We start from the raw sequence: 21,100 nt of genomic DNA, 5'->3' as shown, positions 1-21,100 counted from the left end.
ATATATAAAGTATTATTTTTTTTAGATAAAGACACGGAAAAAAACACTAATAAAACATTTGAACACCTCATATTAATAAATCATGGATGGTCAATGTTGGAAATGTAACTTGTCAACATTGAATAAATACCAAAACTTTTTTACGAAAAAAAAAACTATAAATATGAATTTTTAAACAACTACTATTTACATCAAAACACCTAATTTATATTGTTTTATAAACATAACTAAACATTACTTTTTTTTATTGTTAAAAAAAACTAAAAGCAATTCTGAAAAGCGTAAAAAAACATTACTTTTTTTTTTACGAATAATGGTCTCAAAAGTGTTGTATAGCTTAGAAAAATGTGTGTAAACGTAAGAGTGAAAGGGGTTTGGGTCTGAAGTGTTCAGAATAAGAAAGCTATAGGAAAATATATATGTAGGATCTTTTTTGTAAGCGTTTTCTTTAAGCTTCTCTTCAATCCCATAAAGTCCATAAAGTCCAAGCATAACTCTAATTCATTGTTTTTATGCATTTCCCATGTCCATTTCGGAAGCATAACTCTAATTTGTTCTTTTGTATCAGTATTTCACAGCTAATATATATATATATATATATATGGGTGAGATCCAGTATGACAAGGGGTTAGGCTGTGACAATTAGCTTATTGTGTGACATAACAAAACTACGTAGTTTTAATGATAATTGAAAAGGGCAAGGTGACAAATTTGTAAATAAAAGAAAAGAGATGATAGAGAAAATTGTTTTATTTCTTTTCTTTAAAATAGATTTTCCCGACATTTCTAACCTCGTTTTTCGAAAATTTTTATACTATTAGAATCGTCTAAATTAGACGGTCATTTTAAGATCCCTGAAGCTCAAGTAAAAAAAATTCCGGTGAACGGAATCCGGGTGTGCGTTTTTTGACGGAAAAAATGTCCAGAAAATTCTCAAAAAATTCCAGAAAATGTAAAACATTATTCTTAGAAACTTTAATTCTTGGGATGAAGAGAGATTTCTTACGGTTTAGTCTCAATAAAACTTGTTTCTTAATTTTATCCATTTTAAATGCTTCAACAATTTGTTGGGTCAAAATCGTAAGGAATCTCGTTTTGAGCCAAGAATTAAAGTTTCTTAAAATGATGTTTTACATATTTTGAAATTTTTTGATAATTTTCTGGGCATATTTTTTTGTCATACTTACATTGTTCCGACAGTGTATGAAATTGTTCCAAATCAGTGTACCATTTGTTCCAACATAATACTTATATTGTTCCAACAGAATAAATCAACGTACCAATTTTTTCAATAAAATAGTTCTATTATTTCAGCATAATACTTATATTGTTCCAACATAATAAATCAGTTTACAAATTGTTCCAAATCAATTTTATTATTTATGTCTTCAATTTCATTTTTGTTTCTTAGTATTTAATATAGTATCTTCAAATTTATATTAGTTATATTATTTAGAAAATAATTCTAATTCTTATATTCTTCCAACAGAATAGTTATATTGTTCCAACATAATATTTATATTGTTCCAACAGAATTGTTATATTGTTCCAACAAAATATTGCAACACATAGTGCTGAAAGGTAACACCAAAAAGTGCCCAGAAAATTATCAAAAAATTCTTGGCTCAAAACGAGATTTCTTACGGTTTTGACCCAATAAATTGTTGAAGCATGTAAAATGGATAAAATTAAGGAAATTGTTTTATTGGGACTAAACCGTAAGAAATCATGCTTCGACCCAAGAATTAAAGTTTCTCAAAATTATGTTTTACATTTTCTGGAATTTTTTGAGAATTTTCTGGGTACTTTCTGTTTTCTCACCGGAAAACGCCCACTTAATCGACGGATTCCGTTGATTTGAGACTAAACCGTAAGAAATCTCACTTTGAGTCAAGAATTAAAGTTTCTCAGGATAATGTTTTTGATTTTCTGGAATTTTTTAAAAAAAAATTGGATATTTTTTCTCACAGAAAAACAAATCGCCGGATTCTATTCACCGGAATTTTTTTTACCTGAGCTTCTGGGATCTTGAAATAACCGTCTAATTAAGACGAGTCCAACGGTATAAGGTTTGTCACACCATAAGAAATGTGTCACACCTGATCTCTCCTATATATATATATATATATATAATGTTTCAGGCCAAGTCTAAATAGAGGTCCTGTTAAGCCCAAAATATACCTAAAATATCATTAATATTTACATCAGTTTTGCTATGAAATCGTGCTATTTGTATCTATTTAGATTACTTTTACGTCTGAATATGTTTCTTTCATGCAAGGTACCTAAATATTTGGTAAAATCCGAATAGGAGCGAAAACGGATCAAAAACGAAGGAAAAACCCTAAGTTACGAGCCAAAAAGACGAAGAATTCAGCACACCGATACGAGGAAGACGGGAACGGAGTCAGAACCGGGAGGAACATCCCGAATCTTGCAGAGATTCTAGAATCTCGGTAGAGATTCTGGGTCGCGACCGAGATTCCCAAATCTCGATCGCGACACGCCTTTTTTAGGCACTTTGCCTGTTCGTTTTGAAGCACAAAAATTGCTCCCCTTATCACGGTAGAGATTTCGTAATCTCGATAGGATCAGCAGCAGATCCAGAACTAATTTCACATGTTTAAATTCCAAGAAACGCGTCTGTTTGGGTGGATAGAAATGACTCTTCGCAGCGGACACGACCCTTCAATACAACTCTTCAACATCTATAAATAAAGAGTTGATTTCAGAGTTCAACAAGAGTTAGATTAATTAAGATTAGTGCAGAATTTATGCAGAAACTCTGACTCATAAATGAGTCAGAGATTAGATTTCATTTCTGTAAAAGCAATCTGATGTACACAAATTGTTCTTAGATTACCTACAAACACAGTAGCAATTAGATTTAGATTAAGATCTGTTCGAAGACTAGTTTACAGTTCGGTAGAAGAAACATCATCTCTATTCCGAAGATTCAGCGAGAAGATCAAGTAGCGGATTCGACCCCGGAGCCTGACAAACTCTAACGAGGTTTGAGGAAAGGATTGACGACCTAGAACTCACTAATTCCTCTTGAATGCTTCCATGCCTTTTGTTCTCTGTAAACTTGTATCAATTTACACTTTATCTAATAAAAGTTCATGCAATTCAATAAATTCTTATGTAGTTACTTTGGTAAATGATCCGAAGTAAAGTTTTGGTGTTTTCATTAAAACGTAGTCAAATTCATATCTTTACAAGGAAACTTTGTTGGACACTTGGGCAAGTTCATTCTTACGGACGATATGATCGTTAGGTCGGCTTATCGAAAATAAGTATAAACTTGGTCAAGGTAGAAATCTACTCAACATCAGGGGGATTCTCTACGGTTCAAAGCCTTTTAATTGAAGGAATTTACTCTTATTACATACTTATAATTTTTACAAAGTTTAAAGTTGGTATCTTTGCTTAATGCAAACGAGTACAACTCTTCTCTTACTTTAACCGCTAAATGTTTCTATCTTGTACTTTAATCTCAAGATAGGATTGATTTCTAACATTCTACATATATTCTAATCTGATTCTTATTAATTCAATCTCAAAATCCAATTCCATTAAACGATTTTCCATAGGGTTAATATACATATTTGCCCCTGTATTATTACGAAAAAACAGATATACCCTTATATTAAATAAATTCACAAAACTATCCCTATATTTTTCACAAACCTACAATTATATCCTAATCTAACAGAAATGTGATGTGGCATAAACGGTAGAATTCTAAATGTGTAATTTAATTTTTATTTATTTTCTTATCCAATCATTTTATTACACCTACTCCTTGACCATCTCCCCTCTCTCCCCTCTTTCTCTCCTACGCATCAAATTACTGGTTATTAACAGCCAAAACACAAACAGTACATTGTACATCATTTATAACTTTCACCAGATAATCAAAATCAAGAATACAAAGCCCCAATTAACATCCTCCTTCCGGATCATCCCCAAAAAATTGAAGCTCAAGGCATTTCTCGAAGCTTTCAAAACCAGAAGCGGCCATTGAAATGGAAGAAAAGGAACAGAGAATCGAAGAAGAGGAGGAAGAAGAAAAAGGAACTACAGGTGAGAGAGAGAAGAAGGGAGAGTGAGGGATTTATAGAAATAGAGAGAGAGTGAGATTTGGGGGAAGAAGGAGATAGAAAGGGGCATACGGGTGTGAGGCACCAAGAATCATGATTGAAGGCACAATGAAGTGAATAAGATGATGATATGGTTTTGATAATTTACAAAACACTACAAATTAGTTTTTATTTTTTGGGGGGTTTGAAATCTACAAATGAAAAATTGCAAGGAAGTGCTGGATTTTATTGCCACACCCATGGATTTGGATGATAAAAATAGAGAAGAGACACAGTATTAAAGAAGGGATGAGAGAAAGAGGGTAGGGAGGGAAGATGGTCAAAGGAGTGAGCTGTAATAAATTGATTGGCTAAGAAAATAAATAAAAATTAAATTATTTATTTAAAATTCTACCGTTTATGCCACAACACAAATCTGTTAGATTAGGATATAATTGTAGGTTTGTGAAAAATATAGGGATAGTTTTGTGGATTTATTTGATATAAGGGTATATCTGTTTTTCCGTAATAATACAAGGGCAAATATGTGTATTAACCCATTTTCCATATTATAAACCTAAAACGTGAATCAAACTGAATTAAAATAAGTTTTCGTTAAAAAGCGTTCTTTGTGGGTTCGATATCTTTTTATTACTACAAGCGAAACCGTACACTTGCAGAAATCGCTCAACAGGCCCAATCCATTTTTAAGGCCCGTCCAACTCTAAGAAACCCAAAAATAAGGAGAACCCCATAAGATCCAACATGAAGAGAACCACCCACCGTTTAGTCCAGAGGTAGAATGGTACTTTCAAACTTGTGACAACTTATAAATGGGTAATATCTACTTTTATACCTTTATTATGCGACCTTCCACTTTTATATTTTGATTGGTTAATGAATTTGGCATAAGAGTGTACCCAAGAGGGCCACCCCAGTGCATGTCAATAGAGATCCAATAAATAAGTCAACTTGGAGGTTGGACCAAACTCAACATTTAGGTTGGTGAGCGTGAAACCTACTCCACGAACTCTAAATCTCCAGCCCAAACAACTTGAGACATTTTCCAAAATCATGGATGACTAACTACCCGGAGCATCCACTCCTCGACTTGAGGATCTAAAAGGCATTTATATCCCACATTGGGAGGAGAAGAAGGGATCTCAAACCATAACGATCAAGACCTCAAAATCCATAATCTCGAGGATGATACAAATGAGAAGTTCGATACAAATCAAAACTTTGTTACAGATCCTAATGCAATGTTACTCGCCACATTAAAAAATACACAATAGACTTTATTGTAATTACAACAGGAAAATCAATAGCTATGTGCTTACCCAACAAAGTACAAGACATCCTCCATTGAGCTAAGAAATAATAGAGAAGGGATAGGCCTAAAAGCTTTTATTAGAGTGCCAACAATAATGCTTTTCTAGAGAAGTATATCACTTGGCATAAGAAAGAAAAACAAGCCGTAAATAATGCTGAACCCAAAGATGGCACTAAAAAAACTTTGACATGAGAATATAATGAATTATTATTCCAATGCTTTCTGGATAAAAGGGTGCTCGATGGAATAATGGGCTACTATATACATCTCACGCACTCCTCTCATAACTCATCATTGACACTCCTTTTCCACCTCATTGGAAAAATCATTATTTGCCTCACTATTATGGTATAGAGGATATAAACGACCACTGTACAAATTTCATGAGCATAATGAAATTGTACACTCAATAAGATGCTATGATGTATAATATTTTCCCACCACCCTATTAGGTGTGGCTTACGAGTGGCACACAGAGCTAGTTGTGGGATTTATAGATTCATCCTAACATTTAAAGGACATATTTATAACTCGATTTATGGGAAAATGAAGACTCGGAGGATAAGTATTGATCTTCATAATGTCAGAAAAAGGGTTCCAGAGCCTCTCAAAGATTATCTTACAAGGTTTCATCATATGGCCTCTTTTGTAAAATACTTAAACTTAAAGGTTGCCACAACCTTAAAAAAATGAACAACTTGTGAATATATGAAGTAGAAATGTTGCATGGATTCATTAAGAACTTTTGCGGAGTTGATGGCTATGGATCAGAGTTTTCTTCGTAGGTACACTAGTCGAAAGAGGAAAGGAAAACAAGTCGATGATAGAATGGAACCTTATAAACAGAGACATTATGCTAATGGATCAAGTCGTAAAAGACAAAATAATTGAAATCCATATGTGGGATGAATAAAGACTTGATAGGTTTGAGGCAAAAGTAATACATTTATTTGAGAATGCTCATTATATAGAGGCTCACACTCATGTTGTTCGTAATATTGGGCAGCAAACAAAAGTTGAGTACAAAAATGAAGGAAAGACTCGAAGAGCGGTTGAATCAGTCCCTAAGGAGAAATTCCATAAGTTTTACAAAAAACATAGACATTCAACAACTGAATGTAAATCACTTCAATCGAGAGAATGTCTCCTTAGTTAGGGACCAAAGGTAAGGATATGATCCTTATAGTGTGAGGATGAGTAGCATAATCTGAGGAATTATAAATCTTGGATGGAAAATTCTGATTGCCCAAGATACAATAGGGAAATAAATGTCATTTGTTAAGGGATATGATCCTCATTTGAGTCTCTTTCAAGTAAGAAGATGAAAGGAAAAATGGATGAAAACTTTTATATGCAGCCATCATTTCGAGTTTCGCAAAATAAGGCTTTGTCATTTATGCCATCATTAATAAGTTCATATTTTGCAGGATCATGATAGACACATGAAGTTCAGTAAATTTATTAACGTTGCAAGTCTTAAAGAAAATGAAGATACTTTATAAGCTAATACATGAGAATAATTTTCCTTTGGCGGGACCATCGAACATCGAGGTACCAATTATTGGAACCATAGTGCTTTCTATTGAGTTTGAAGATGATAAATGACGACAAATAGTTAAATCAAAGTTCATGGTGGTGGATATAACATTGGATTATAATGTTATCATCAACATATCGATTCTTATTAAGGTCGATCTTGTTGTTAACGTGTGAAAGCTAACAGTGTCACTACCATGTGATGAAGGGCCATTATTCTCCCAAACGATAGCAAGAGGTGCAAAAGATATATTGGGAGGCCTTGACACAAAGGCACTATAACCCTTAAAAAAGAATCTTATAGTAGTAATAAACATATCTATACTAATATGGCTAGGTATATGCTTACTATGTGTATGTAGATCATGATTTTTTTTAATAAGGAGTGATGTTATTTCCTTATTTAACTCGTTCTTAATTTAACACAAGCCTATCAGTTGTGAATCATATTCATTAGTGATCGTATGGTGAGAGACCGTTGAGTACTTCTACACTCGAGTAAAAGAAATAATGCTCGGGGCACATGAATTGGCTATAATGCTGAGATATTTTGTTTTAAAGTTTCAATTATATTCTCTTTTGACTCTACTTGGAGTTCACCTGCCACTTTTTCCGACCTTCCCTTGGCCAGCCAAACAGTTTCGATTTCTCCAACTAGTTCGACTCATTCTCTTTCCTTTTCCCGGATCTCCTCATCATTGGGTTTCATTTAGAGTGAGGCAACATATGTCTCTTTGGCAATATTCTGATTTCCTTAACCTGTCTCCATTTCTTATTCAACAAGTATTTTCCATGCTAAGCATCACATAGAAGAGATAACATCATCGGATTCCGAAAACAAGGGTTTGCCGATGATGGCATTGTATGGGAGAGTGATGTCTACCACGAGGAACTCTGTTTTAGTTTTCCATTCAGAATGTTCATCTCCAACTTCCACCCGTAATTTAATGTTGCCTAGTAAGAGGACCGTGTTGTTGGTCCATTGTGATATAGAATCTAGTTCTAAAAAGAGGGGGGGAGGGTGAATGGAACTATTGGATAAATTTAAACTTTTAATAAATTTCTCACAAAATTTAGTTCAATAGCACAAGGTAAACTCGAAATCAGAGGCAAACTTTGTTTGCTGCGTTAGTCAGGAACAAAGCTTGATTATGCTTCTGAATGTTTTAAACACTAGGCCACTTAACTGGAAGGGCCTCTGTGTAAGTTAGTTAAACACGCTATTGAGTATAATAGTCAGAAGCACAAGTTATAGATTTAAATACAAAAGCAAGCAGTATAAATATGTTAGAAGGAAAGGGTTAGAAAAATAGTTACACATCGATTCAGACTGGTTCAGCCTCCTGCCTACATCCAGTCCTCAGAATACCGTCTTTTGGGTTTTAATCCACTAGTGAACTCTTTCCAACAGGTAGAGCACAAACCCTTACAATAGATATAGAGGCTCTGCAAAGTACCATCATTTACACTCAACACTCAACTATCTATCTACCTCTATTGCTATTCACTTATAACCAAAGTGAACATAAGAGCTTCTGATCTTCTTAAGCTATTGATAAGTTTGTTCTTACTCATAACACAATGCAAAACTATAAGTTATTACACGAATGAATACAATAAATGTGTATGAGCTTTTGCTTTTGCTTTTGGAACTTCAAGGATAATTCTCTCTAGATTTCAGCATTGATGATCAAGTCCAAAATGAGCAGATTATGGGGCTTTTATATTGACACTTTGAGGCATGTCAATTCGAATTTCAAAATAATCGTTGGAGGGAAAGGCTCTCTTCTGTCGCTTTCATTCTCAGTACTCAGTGCCAATGTTATCAGATCCGGACCGGACATCAAACTAGATTTATAATTGGATCATGGGTCATTTGATCGGATCAGATGGCTCGGATTGGTCGGACCGCATGATGTAATAAATAAATAAATAATATTTATATATATTAAATATATATACATATCATTTTAAATTATTTTTATAAATTATATAATCTAATATATAATATGGTATACTAATAATAAGATTTTTTTTTGTTTTCTAAAAAACTAAGAATAAGAAGTTAAGTGCTATAAAAGAAAAAAATAATAAGAAGGTAAGAATTATGTGAAAAAAGAAAAAATAAAGAACTGAAAAAGGAAAAAGTAAACTAAGGAGATGAGATTTGCTATGGAGAGTATAAAAAAAGATCCCACATCGAAAGAATGGGAAACCAATCTAAAATAATTGCTATATATAATGGGTCAACACTCATAGGAACAATCACTTGCGTAGTGGGAAGCTGTTCACGCACTAATCTTGTGTGCATGAAATTCTTTCTATCAAACCGGAGTCATATCGATTTGCGGTCTAACCGCCGATTTCCGGTTTGATTATGGTTTTGTACGGTTTGTTGTAAATATAACAAACCAGTTTAATTCGGACCGGAGATCCTGTCAGTTCTTTGTTCAACCGGTCGAACCGGACGGTCTGGTCCAAGTTTGATAACATTGCGCGGTGCACTCAACCAATCATTGAGCTTCTCTGTTCCGTAGCGTCCAGGAGACAGCATGCTTTTGGATCTTAAGAGAGGCAGTCTAACTGTCTACACAAATGAGGTAAAGATTCCAAGTTGATCAGGGGACATGCCGTCTGCTCCTTGTACTTCTTTTTTTATATGGAGGTGCAGTGTTAGTGGTCCAGAGTCAACGTTGATCTTGTCTTTTATGCCTTGATCTCTTTCTTCTGAAATAAGTATTCCTGTGGCATAGGCTTTGCTTCTAGATCCTTCCAGTTACTGGGTTGAGTTTGGTCCTTGGACCTTTGATCCAATTTCAATGCCTTTATGTATATTCCTTTTTTAATTTCATATAATCAAACATATACTTAACAGAAACATTAGTCCAAATAAATCAACATTTAATTATAATGTTTTACTAACTATGAGAATATTAATTTCTTTTAATATTTTTGTCATAATCAAAATCAGTGTGGAAATTGTGTTTCAACACGTGTGGCCGTTTATTCCGACCAATGGGGAGAGGGTGGGCAACATTCTGTTTGCATCAGTTTTTAAAGCCTTGTATGCCTTATGGGTGATGATATTGGCTGAGCTATTCATGTCAACCAAGACCCTTTGGACTGTGAAGTTTTCGATCACCATGTCTACGACTAAGGTGTCTTCATAGGACTATCTTGGCGTGCTTTTTAATTGACTGAATGAGAATTCAAATGTAGAATCCCGCAGTCATTGTCTATCGTCATATGCCTTTTTTCTCTTTGTCATATGATCCATCAGGAGTCCTCTGATGATGACATTAATTACCTCATGAGGTGCTCTTTCTTTTATTGGAGATATTTTCCTCTCCGTTGCATGTGTCTTTGCTTCCTTTTTTAAGAAGTGATCCAATATCCCTCTTTCGGAAAGTTTATATAGCTCAATGGCTAGCTGTCTGCAGTCCTTTATGCTATGTCCTTCCCCCTTGTGGAAGTTGCAATAGGCTCTATTGCTTTATCGAATAGACTTCTTCAATAGTCGATGTTTTGCTTATTATTTTTTATCCAATAAAGGACCTCTTTTTTGGGAGTGTTGAGGGGTATAAAGTTCATTTCAAACTTCTCTTTTAGCATGCGGTGATCTCTGTCTCTATATCCTCGTCAATGGTGTTTAGAGTTTTGCTATGGAGTTAAATGGTCTTTAGAACTAAATCTTTTTAGAAAGGGATTTAGTTTATGACTATCCTATTTGACAAAATTCCTAGTTCGCCGCATTAGGTCTAGGAAGGTTGTGGGATGCCGAGTAGTAAGTTTTTAGGACAATGCTTCATTTTTGTAGTTGGATGTCATGACATATACTGCTGCATCAACACTAAGATTCCAAATTTGAAGGTTTACACTCTAAAACTGTTCCACCCAAAATTTGAGCGACTCTATTGGCTCCTATCACTACAAAAAAAATACATCTATACCAACAGTTTTTTAAATGCACTTACAAAAAGCGTCACTACTAAAACCTCCAAATAACAGTTTGCTCAACTCTTAGAAGCCCAATAGCTAAATAGCCTCAAAACTTATAAGGAAAAAAGCCCAAAATCTGATTCATTAGGTTTGTGTGTTATCACACTTTCGGATTTCACGTTTTCCATCTTCCTCAAATTCACGACTTCATCTTGTATGCTTCACAAATCTTCCGGCGATTTCACAAATCCTCTACCAATCTTCCATTACAAAGTGACTTCACATCATTGATTAGTCTGTGTGAGGGGCAATTTACTCGTGTGATCTATGATTTGCTCTCCAATCTCTATCGCCTATAATTCTTCTTCATTCTGTTCTTTTCTTCAACATATCATTATGGACTGGTTTTGACTAATTTAAGGCAAGTTCTAATTCTCTAAACCTTAGCAATTTTATTGCATTTGTTTGGTCGGCAGGTTTTAGGGTTCCGTTGAAGTGATCGGATGAGGAGGCAAGGGTTCTGATCCCTTTTTCAGTTCCTCCAGGTCTACTCCATAACTATCATGTCCTTTTTTATGTTTTCCTTTACTGAATTTCCTTGCTAATATGATATGCTTGCTGAATTTGAATATCCTTTTACTTGGCATGGCAATTAAGTACCATTTTTTCGGACTCACGGCATATTAATGATGTAGGCTGGAATGTCTCTGGCACAAATAGGCGAATTCGCTTTTGTTCTTCTCAGTCATGCTTCTAAACTTCATCTACTTGAGGTTAGCGCTACTGTTCCTTTTCTATTATGAGATTTTAAGATGAAGATCTTCCTTGCCTTGGGAAATAACAAGTTGGTACGTAGTTCATGGTATCCTGTTGGTCGTTCATGGTAAAAAGAAATATCACATTGTAACCCAAAAATTAAAAGCAATGTCACAAGTGACATGATTTGTGGTTAAATATTTCTGATAATTTGGTTGTGGCATTTCATATTTTCTTTCCTCACTGAATATTGTGAATTTTGTTTTGATCATCTTTTCCTCAACTTACAATTTTTAATTCCCTTGGAAATCAAGGTGACATAATTCTACTTAATTTAGTTCTTTGTTTCTTCGTGTCATGCCTTTGTTTCCATGAAGAGCCTATTATGTGGCACATTATCACATCCTGGACAACTGAGAAAATAGCCGATACTAAAGAAAAACAGAGCACTCCTTTGCTAGAGCTCAAAAACATTTGCTTCATGGTATGTATAATAAGTAGTCATGGCTTTCCTCTTTTCTTGTAAAACTCAGTCTTAGAACTAAATTCAGAATGTACTTCCATTGTGAATTTCCTATATCAACACTAGTCAATTTAGCCATTCATTTTGTTTCTAAGTATCAATGTTGCAAAATGAATTAGAATGCAACTGATAGCTATCAGCTCTATATTTTGTTTCATTTTCATTCATTTTCTTTCACCAAGACAACTTGATTTGATATTTATCTGGAACAGTCGTGGTTGCGGATGGCATTTCTGGCGCTGCTATGTATGAACTGGTCCGTGTTGGACATGACACCCTAATCGGTGAAATCATTCGGCTTGAGGGGGAATCTGCTGCAATTTCCTGACATGACTTAACATTTACACATTGTTAATGGATTAGGTATCTGGATAGGGCATGTAGTTACATCCTTTGCGGTTCTTGCTAAGCCATTATGCAATTTGTGACTTGGTAAGCTTTTTTTTCTTTTATGAACTTACAGTTTGTCTCGTTAATCCTCTTAACTTGCTATCTTTTGGCTATCTGAATTTGTATAAGGTGACGTATTGACCATCTGAACTAAACAATAATCTATTGGTTCTTACAATTGACATTTGTATAATTTATTTTTGAACTCCCTATATATGCAACTTCCAATTTCAGGTATATTGACATGGCAGATACCTTGTTTCAGAAGCATGCACTCGAAGCATTTTGGTTGGATCCTGCAAAGTGGGGAGGTAGATACACGTTTTCTTACTGTCACTTGTGGAACTTTTTAAGAGTTACTTATACTTGGAGAAAGAGCGAAATGCAGCCCGAGCAGTGTCCTAAAGAAAGAAAGTGGTTGCATTAATTTGTTAGCATATTTACCATAATAAACTCGTTATTCACTTTTTTTGTTGCACTGAATGTGCAGTCGCTTTCTGTGTCTGTCGAATTTTCAAATGTAGACACTGCATTGTTGAAAGCTCATGATAGAATTATGGAGGTCATCTTTCTCATGGATATCAGGTGCTTGTGACTTCCATTACTTTTGTTGCTGTGAACTTATCTCAAATGACTATATAGATCCTATACTTTGGGTTGCCTATGAGGAGCTCTGCATTTTAGGTTTGTTCAACAAACCCAACATGTTGAATTATTTCTTTGTTGTGCCATATTACCTGATAATCAGATATTGGAAGAGCCAAAAGAGGACAATCAAGGTCCATCCTTGAAGGAGGTTGTTGAAGAAGAAATTACGCAGCTTTCAGATCAGCACAAACGCCTATCAGTTGGTGATCTTGCTATTAAATTTGACAAGAACTTATTTGTATTGACAGATTTACTTTATAGTGAATTAGTTTTGATAATTGTTGTAGTAGTTCTATCAATTTGACAATTTTGGATATATAGTATAAGAAATGAAAATCGACTCCGTTACATAATATATGAAAGTGTATTTATAATTTTCGGATAAAAAATTTAGTTGATTTGATTCATTAAAGATATTTTATAATTATATTTTATTATAAAAATATAAAAATATTATATATAAAATAAAAATAATTAAAAAAAGGGGTCTGGAGGAGGTTTTAAACGCATCTAAACACAAAACCGTCAGTAAAACGTAACAAAACCGTTTGTGTGAAAATTCAAATCCGTCGCAAGACCGTCGAAAAATCGTCAGAAAATCATCGCAAAACCGCCAGAATCTAACCGTTCCTATAGAAACTTACCCCGACGGCTCATATAAACCGTCGCTAGAGTAGCAACGCCTGTTGTAGCAGCGGTTCTGAGATGGTTTTGAAAACCGTCGCTAAAGTCTATAGCGACAGAAAAAACTGCTGCTACAGAAGATATATTCCGTCGGTAAAGCCTATGTTTTTTGTAGTGTATATAAGGTAATTGAGATATTATATAGTTTTACTCTCATGAGTAGAGATGATGAATTGTTGGGTGAACTCGTTGGACATTTTGTTCATACTAGTATGGTGCCACCTCTCTTAAAATGGTGGGGAAGAGACAACATATGACCACATCGATAGCTTTGGTGGTTTCCAAGGCTCTTCGATAATTTTTGACATAGGTCATTGGGTCATCAGTCCTATTATATCTCTCTAAAGAGGGGTATATGATTCCTTGAGTGGGGGGGGGGGGGGTCATCTCAGTGATATTGTGTAGATTTAGCAACACCGCAAAGCGTCCCTTGTTGAAACACCTTTCCGCAAGATTTTGATTTGACAAAATCATTTAAGTTTAATCCATGATTAAGAGACAATTAAATTTAAGTGCTTTGATTTAATTATACTAATCCGTTTGTTCAATATTGAGTATAAATATAAATGCAAAAAGAAATAAAGATTAAGACAGGACAAAGTCAGCATGAGAACACAACATAAGCTGAGTGAAGAGCAACTCAGCATAAGAGAAGATAAGTCATCTTCAGAACAACAGCTTCAGAATGAAGCTGATCAAAGAAGCTGAGTGAAACGAAGCTCAGCACGAAAGAAGTCTGCTTCAAGAAATAGATCCTACAGAACGAAGCTGACCATGGAAGCTGAGTGGAAAAAGACTTCAGTATGAAATTTGGTGAAAATCAAAGACAATGATTATTAAAGTGAAGCTGAGTGATCTTCAGGACAGCATGAATGATCCGTTAGCTAAAAGACAAATTCGACAACTGTCTGCACCAATAATAGAAGCCTTGAATTACGCAAAAGCCAAATTCCAAGATGCATGGGTCAACTGTTCGATGTAATAAGACAAACTGTCGCAAGAAGACAAAGTCTGTAGGAAGAAGACAAGTCTGACGTCTGAAGAATTCAGAAGACAGGATTGGCCTGCACATCTGAAGCTGACCAGAAGTTTGTCCCCCCAAAAGAGCCGTTTTGGACTCAACGGACAAATCAATTTCAAATGATTTGTTCCTCACATTTCAACTATAAAAGGGACAAAGATATCATTTGGAAGATTGCCGATTTACAGAAAATCACAAGTGAGAAAGATACAAATTCAAAGCACTCAAAAACAAGAAAGAAAGCTTACACCAACCTTCTATTCTTTGCGTAAATGCTAGATTGATTGTCTGTAATCATCTAAAGTGTTCTTTATCTTAAAAGGAACAAGTTTGTGATCAATTGTAATATTGAGAGTGTGTGTGCTGAGTACTTGGTATTAAGTACTTAGTGGTAGAGAAATCTAAGTGCTGGGTTGTAGCGCTTAGTAGGAGTTGAGTAGACGAATAGAGGAAGGTACTCTTGCATATTCAACTGCCTGTAATCGGTTTGTGCTCTACCTTTAAAGAGCTCAGTATTGGATTCTAAAAGCCCGGAGGATTCTGGGGACTGGACATAGGCGGAGAGGCCGAACCAGGATAAGTGATACTGAGTAATTTCTAACTCTCTCAAATATATATATGTGAATGTATTGCTTGTTATATTTACTCAGCATATAAACTGTTTGACGCTGACACTGAGTAAATTGGAGTGCTGAGTTGGAAGCTGACCACAAAAGTTTCAATTCCCAACTCTCAAGTGAAACAGTCTTAGTCAGCATCTGACTAAAGCTGTCTTACATTAAGATCGGCCAAGCTGACCAAAGCTGAGTTAATAGACTCACCAAAATTATTAAGTCAGCAAGATTAATTAGCGAAAAAGTTATATTAGTTCCTAACCCCCCCCCCCCCCCCTTGGAACTAATCACACGGGACCAACATCCCTGTGAGGCCACTGTTGGGATCGGCCGGGGGCACTCCGATGCCTAAGTCAGTAAACTTCTTAAGAGAATAAACTGTAATGACAAAGCAAAGCTAAGAAGAGTGTGTCAGTGTACCTTTCTTGTCATGTTACAAGGGTATTTATACAGGTTTGAGTGAGAACTGTAATAACCTTCTCTTTAATATCCTTTTAATGAAGAGTAATGCTCTTTCAATGTAGTTTAACTCCATCCTCTAACCTCCAAGCTTTGGCAGGTTCTGAGCTATCATTAATGCTAGTTAAACGATAGCGAGTTACGCCATATAATCACCTGTTTCATCTAGAGGCGGATTGCCATATGATGCGAATCCCCTCTTAGGCGGGTGTCTATAAGAATCCGTGGCACGACACCGTATCTTCAACTATGGCGGGTCATAAGTGGAGCTCTTACGAGACGACATCGTATTCCTGTTATGTGTCATGTGGCGGATCGTAAGAGGGAATACTCAAGACGCTATCTGTATGCATATATATCTTGGAGGCGGGCTTTTATTCCTCTTAAGCCCTCTTTTCTAGGGAATATCTCTTGTTTAGTCCTTCATGTTTCAGGGCGGACATTATCACTCAGGTATCAAGGAACATGGTTCCATTCTTAAAGAGCTTCGAAATTCTCCCTAGAGATCCGACATGGATTCGTTCTATGTTATATTTTAGGTTCTTCGCTATTAGGGGAAACCCTTTGGGGTCTTGCCTGTCGATTTTTATAGGACCCATTAGCTAAAGTTTTCTTTACCCGACCAGGTCTTTCAATGAAATTAGATCTATTGGCTGCTTTTTATGGTGGTGGGGAGATTCAGATTCACTTGAGGTCCTCTATGTCCCATGTTTATGGTCCGATGCAGCGGGAGAGAGGGATAGTTCATCATATTTCTTCTTTCGGATAAGGGTTTTTGCTTATTCCCCATCTTTCTGTTACAGGCCATAAGGAGAGTGGTCGTCCTCGAAATATTCCTTTTAGCTGCGCTCACTATATGAAGACGAGAACAACAAATATTTTTTTCTACGACTTTTTGGAGTAGGGGGCATTTATTACAAGGTCTTCCACTTGCATTGTCCCTGATGTACTCTTGAGATATGTTTCTACGAACCGAACAATCATGGTCTGTTTTATTCCTAGTAGAACAAGATGAGGAATTGTGTTTTTTTGCTAATGAGATATCTTATTCAGCTGCACCCAACTTATCCTTTAGCTCAGCCACCATTGTCGTCTGCTCATTGGTGGCCTACTACACCATGTTACCTGGTGATTAAGTTTATGAATTCTCTATCAGCAAGCTTAAAAGAACCTATGTCATTACGGTCTTGCTGATTGGTCTCTAGTGTGATTTGAATGAGGGGGATGGGATCATTGTTGGCATCACATAAAAGGCCCAATTATTGGGAGGAAGCAGGGATGCAGTTTTTGTTTTGTTATTGAGTCATGGTCATTTTCTTTTCCGTCCACGCTCATCGTAGCAATTTGATATTATGGATTATGTATACTAACACTCTAATGACTAACAAGATCTTTCTGATGCCTGAAATAAGATAAAAAAAGATGGTCAGAGATAGGCCCTTGATAGGCGACCCCATCCTGATGCCTAAGTCAATTATGTGTAGGATGGATTGTTGAGCGATTTGAGAGTAATTGAAGAGAATATGAGTATGTACCTTGATTGTGTGATATTTAGGCACATATACAGGGAATTACCGTCATAAAAGACCTCATAAGATATTTTAAGCAAGTTGGATCCTACCCGTTCTGGACTTCGTTGATTTTATGCAAATCTAGTGGGATTTAATCCGAGTAGGGTGTGGAGATCTTCATATTGGTCCACATGTTAGAGGAAATGCAATATCCCTATTGAATGAATCTGATGGCTTCTAACTCTCTAGGCGTTCCTGTCCGTCTAATATGGTAACACATTCATGACCCTTGAACTTTGTATTTATTGTTATTATATCCCTCAACTTCAAAACTTGACATTATGACCTTTGAACTTTGTATTTTACTAACATAATGCTTCAATTTAACGTTTATCAAGTCAAAATGACTATTGACAATATCAAAATGGAGAGTTTCAAGAACTAAAGTTGTTTAGAACCACATTTCTTAAAGAATTTTAATTTTCAATTTTCCAAATCACAGTTTTCAAAACTTTCCCCTTATAAATAACCGATTTTTTTATTTTAAAAAGACTAATTTTTCTCCCTTAATCCAACAACATCTAGATGATATTAAAATTAAAAAGTTTAAGAACTAAAGTTTTTTAGAATATGATTTTCATCAGCTTTACACTGAAGAATTATCGTCTATTGAAGATGCCATCTTGATCAATGTTAGAAGAAACCATTATATTAATAAAGTAAAAAGTCCAAAAGTCATAATATTTGATTTTAAAGTTCAGAGGTTATAATAAAAATAAAAGCAAAGATTAGGAAACATGAGTGTAATTTAACCTATAATTTTATTTTTTATACATATTATTATTTTAATTAAACTTAATATAAAATAAATAAAAATACTGTTGTAGTTTAATTTCTATTTAGTTTTTTAAAAAACTTTTTTTACTGTTTCATAAGATATGAAACATTTGATAATGAGTACGATATAACTATTTTAAAAGGGAAATTATTTAACATCTATTTTTTGTTACAGCGGAAGAGTCAGACTCCAAAAATAGAAAAATTAAATATGGATAGGACAACGAATCGAGTTAGTTCTACTCATGTTTGCAATTAATTAATATCTTTGAGCAAATAGTAAATAAAACAAATGAATCAAACAAACAAGTGTTTAATAATTAAAATATATTCTCATAAAAATATATTTTATTTTTATTCGAAAAATAGAGAATAAATAAAATGTCATAAATTCAGAAACCAAGTCCCATCAAAATATATTTTATTAATTCTATTTATGTTGTTGCTATAGTAATTTTTATCCAACTATCACTTTATTTTCAACTCAAATTTTTTTCTTTCTATAAATCATTTATTATTATAATATTAATTTTCATATATTATATATATTCTAGATTTCCAAAAAAAATTGAACAAAAATCTAGATTTCCTAAAAATTTAAAATTCTAGATTTCAACAAATTAAGCGTTATTCTTCTTTCAACAAATTAGCACTAAAACAACTTAAAAGATGTATACATAAAACTTAGTGTGATTCTACACCTAAAATTCGAATAGAATTGGTGAAGAATTGACATGGAAATACCATATTCATAAAAATGTATTCCCATAACCAAATACACTATACCCAGATAAGAAACTAAAAATCTTCCACTCTAATCAATAATCATTGTATAAATTGAACAACGAAAGCTGTCATAGGTTGTAATTTGGAGTTTTGTTGATTAGGGTTAGTGACTTGGTATTGTGTATTTTGATTTTCAAACAACACATATTTTTATAGGCTAGAGCTAAAGGCCAAATTGAATTTTGAACCAAATATTTATGTATGGTTACTAATTAAAAAAAACTAATAAAAATTACAAAATTAAAATGATTTAAATAAAAAAATAAAAATCAATGATATATATATATATATATAAACTCTCGAGTCTGCTCATGTGCTTTCGAGCCGATCCCAATCGATCCGAATTTTAACCGAGCTTTGACTGAACCGAACTCGAATAGTTTGAAAACTAGACTGACTCGTTTGGATCCCAAGTGTGGATTTTTTTTTATTAAAGATTGGTTAGCGAGAAAGGGTAAGCAGCGAACATCCTAGGTATGCTGGCACCCCCACCACAGACCCAAAAAATTCCCGAACCAAATTTATTAAAAGAGTAAATAAATACCATAATACAAAAAGAATAAAGAATAAAATGAAGCCAAAGAATTAGGAAAAGCGATAAACGCAACGTCCTACACGTTCATGAAAAAAGACCGATCCACAAAAATCCAGGACAACATCCCACCAAGTCGATGTTGTTGCCGTTCGTCCATAATTTGCAAGCGAGTCCGCAATATGATTTCCTTCACAAAAAATATGAGACACCACAAAAGCCACAGAATTGATATGATTTAAACAATTGAACCATTTTTGTCTAAGCAACCAAGGAACCGAACAAGATTTAGATTTGAACATCTGCACAACATACATTGAGTCGCTTTAAATTTTCCATCAACCTTTGCTGATAGCCATGTCAATGGCGTAAACAGCAGCAGATAGTTCAGCAAGATAAGCAAAGGAACTTTCAATCGGAAAGGCAAACGCACCAAGGCACATGCCAGTATGCGAGTGATAAATACCTCCGCAACACCCAGGACCAGGAGCACCCATGACAGACGCATCAGTATTGATCTTAATCCAATCCCTCTTTTACTAACCACTCATATATATAAGAATATATGACTTATTGGTTCAGTTCATGATAACAATGTTATTCTAGTCTAAGCTTATACGCATTTAGTTCTAATTCAGAATAAAATAGTTACATTTCAAGAGGTGAAATACTTATTTCCCTGCAAAATGTCATGATTACCAATCCATCCAGTTATAAAATTCAAGGTATTTAGTCCTTCAGATTTCATTACATTAAAAAGATTGTTCTCACGATATTCTTTATTAAATTAGCAACGTAAATCTGAAAAAGGTAATCAGATCCTTGAAGTAAATTTATAATTCCATATATACTCATCATTTCAGCAGTACGAGGCTCTTCTTTTCTCCCCATTTCCCCCCTATTTTTCAGCCTTCTTCACTGCTCCAATTGATTCTCTTATTGAAGTTACCTAAGAACTCTAGATCGGAGGTGGTTGCCAAAAAATCGGAGTAATGTGCGGAGCCTTAGGAAGACGCTTTTCAATCCCGAGCTCACCTAAGATTTGAAGTTCAACCAGCGAATTCCAAACGGACCCCATCCAGTGTGAGCAGATTCACGAACAACTCCCCAAATCTGTCTCAACGTGACAGAAGTATCAACCATCGCATCCTCAAAAATGGACCTATTACGAGCAAGCCATAAAGCCCAAATCGTATTAATAATTGCTGCCGCCCATAAATCAGCGATTTGAGTACTGAAACATTGAATAACAACATAATCAACCAGATTCCTAAGAGTCGAGTCCGTGTTAATTCGTCTTCCAAACAATGAGCTAATACCATGCCAAATAAATTTGGAAAACCGACAGGAGACAAAAAGGTGGTCCAATGTTTCAGTATCTAACGAGCACAAACTGCAATGAGAAACAAATTGACATCCGCGTAAATGAAGCTGATCATGTGCTGGAAA

The 21,100-nt window shown here is 34.8% G+C and overlaps 1 long non-coding RNA gene across 3 annotated transcripts; it reads left to right on the top strand.

Moving 5' to 3' along the window:
* Positions 1-11,034: 11,034 nt before the first annotated feature.
* LOC136224502 (uncharacterized) lies at positions 11,035-13,485 on the top strand. Of its 3 annotated transcripts, none has more exons than XR_010686466.1 (6): positions 11,035-11,435; positions 11,586-11,663; positions 12,024-12,130; positions 12,382-12,601; positions 12,794-13,144; positions 13,308-13,485. It is a non-coding gene; the product is annotated as an uncharacterized lncRNA (long non-coding RNA). The 3 variants fall into 3 exon arrangements; XR_010686467.1 differs by having other exon boundaries at positions 11,042-11,190; positions 11,367-11,435; positions 12,794-13,485; XR_010686465.1 differs by having other exon boundaries at positions 11,038-11,435; positions 12,794-13,485.
* Positions 13,486-21,100: the final 7,615 nt, after the last annotated feature.

The sequence above is a fragment of the Euphorbia lathyris genome, chromosome 3 (genome assembly GCF_963576675.1).
Source record: "Euphorbia lathyris chromosome 3, ddEupLath1.1, whole genome shotgun sequence".
Lineage (NCBI taxonomy): Eukaryota > Viridiplantae > Streptophyta > Magnoliopsida > Malpighiales > Euphorbiaceae > Euphorbia > Euphorbia lathyris.
Note: the sequence above shows the minus strand (reverse complement) of the source record. Positions and strands in the feature narration are given on the sequence as shown.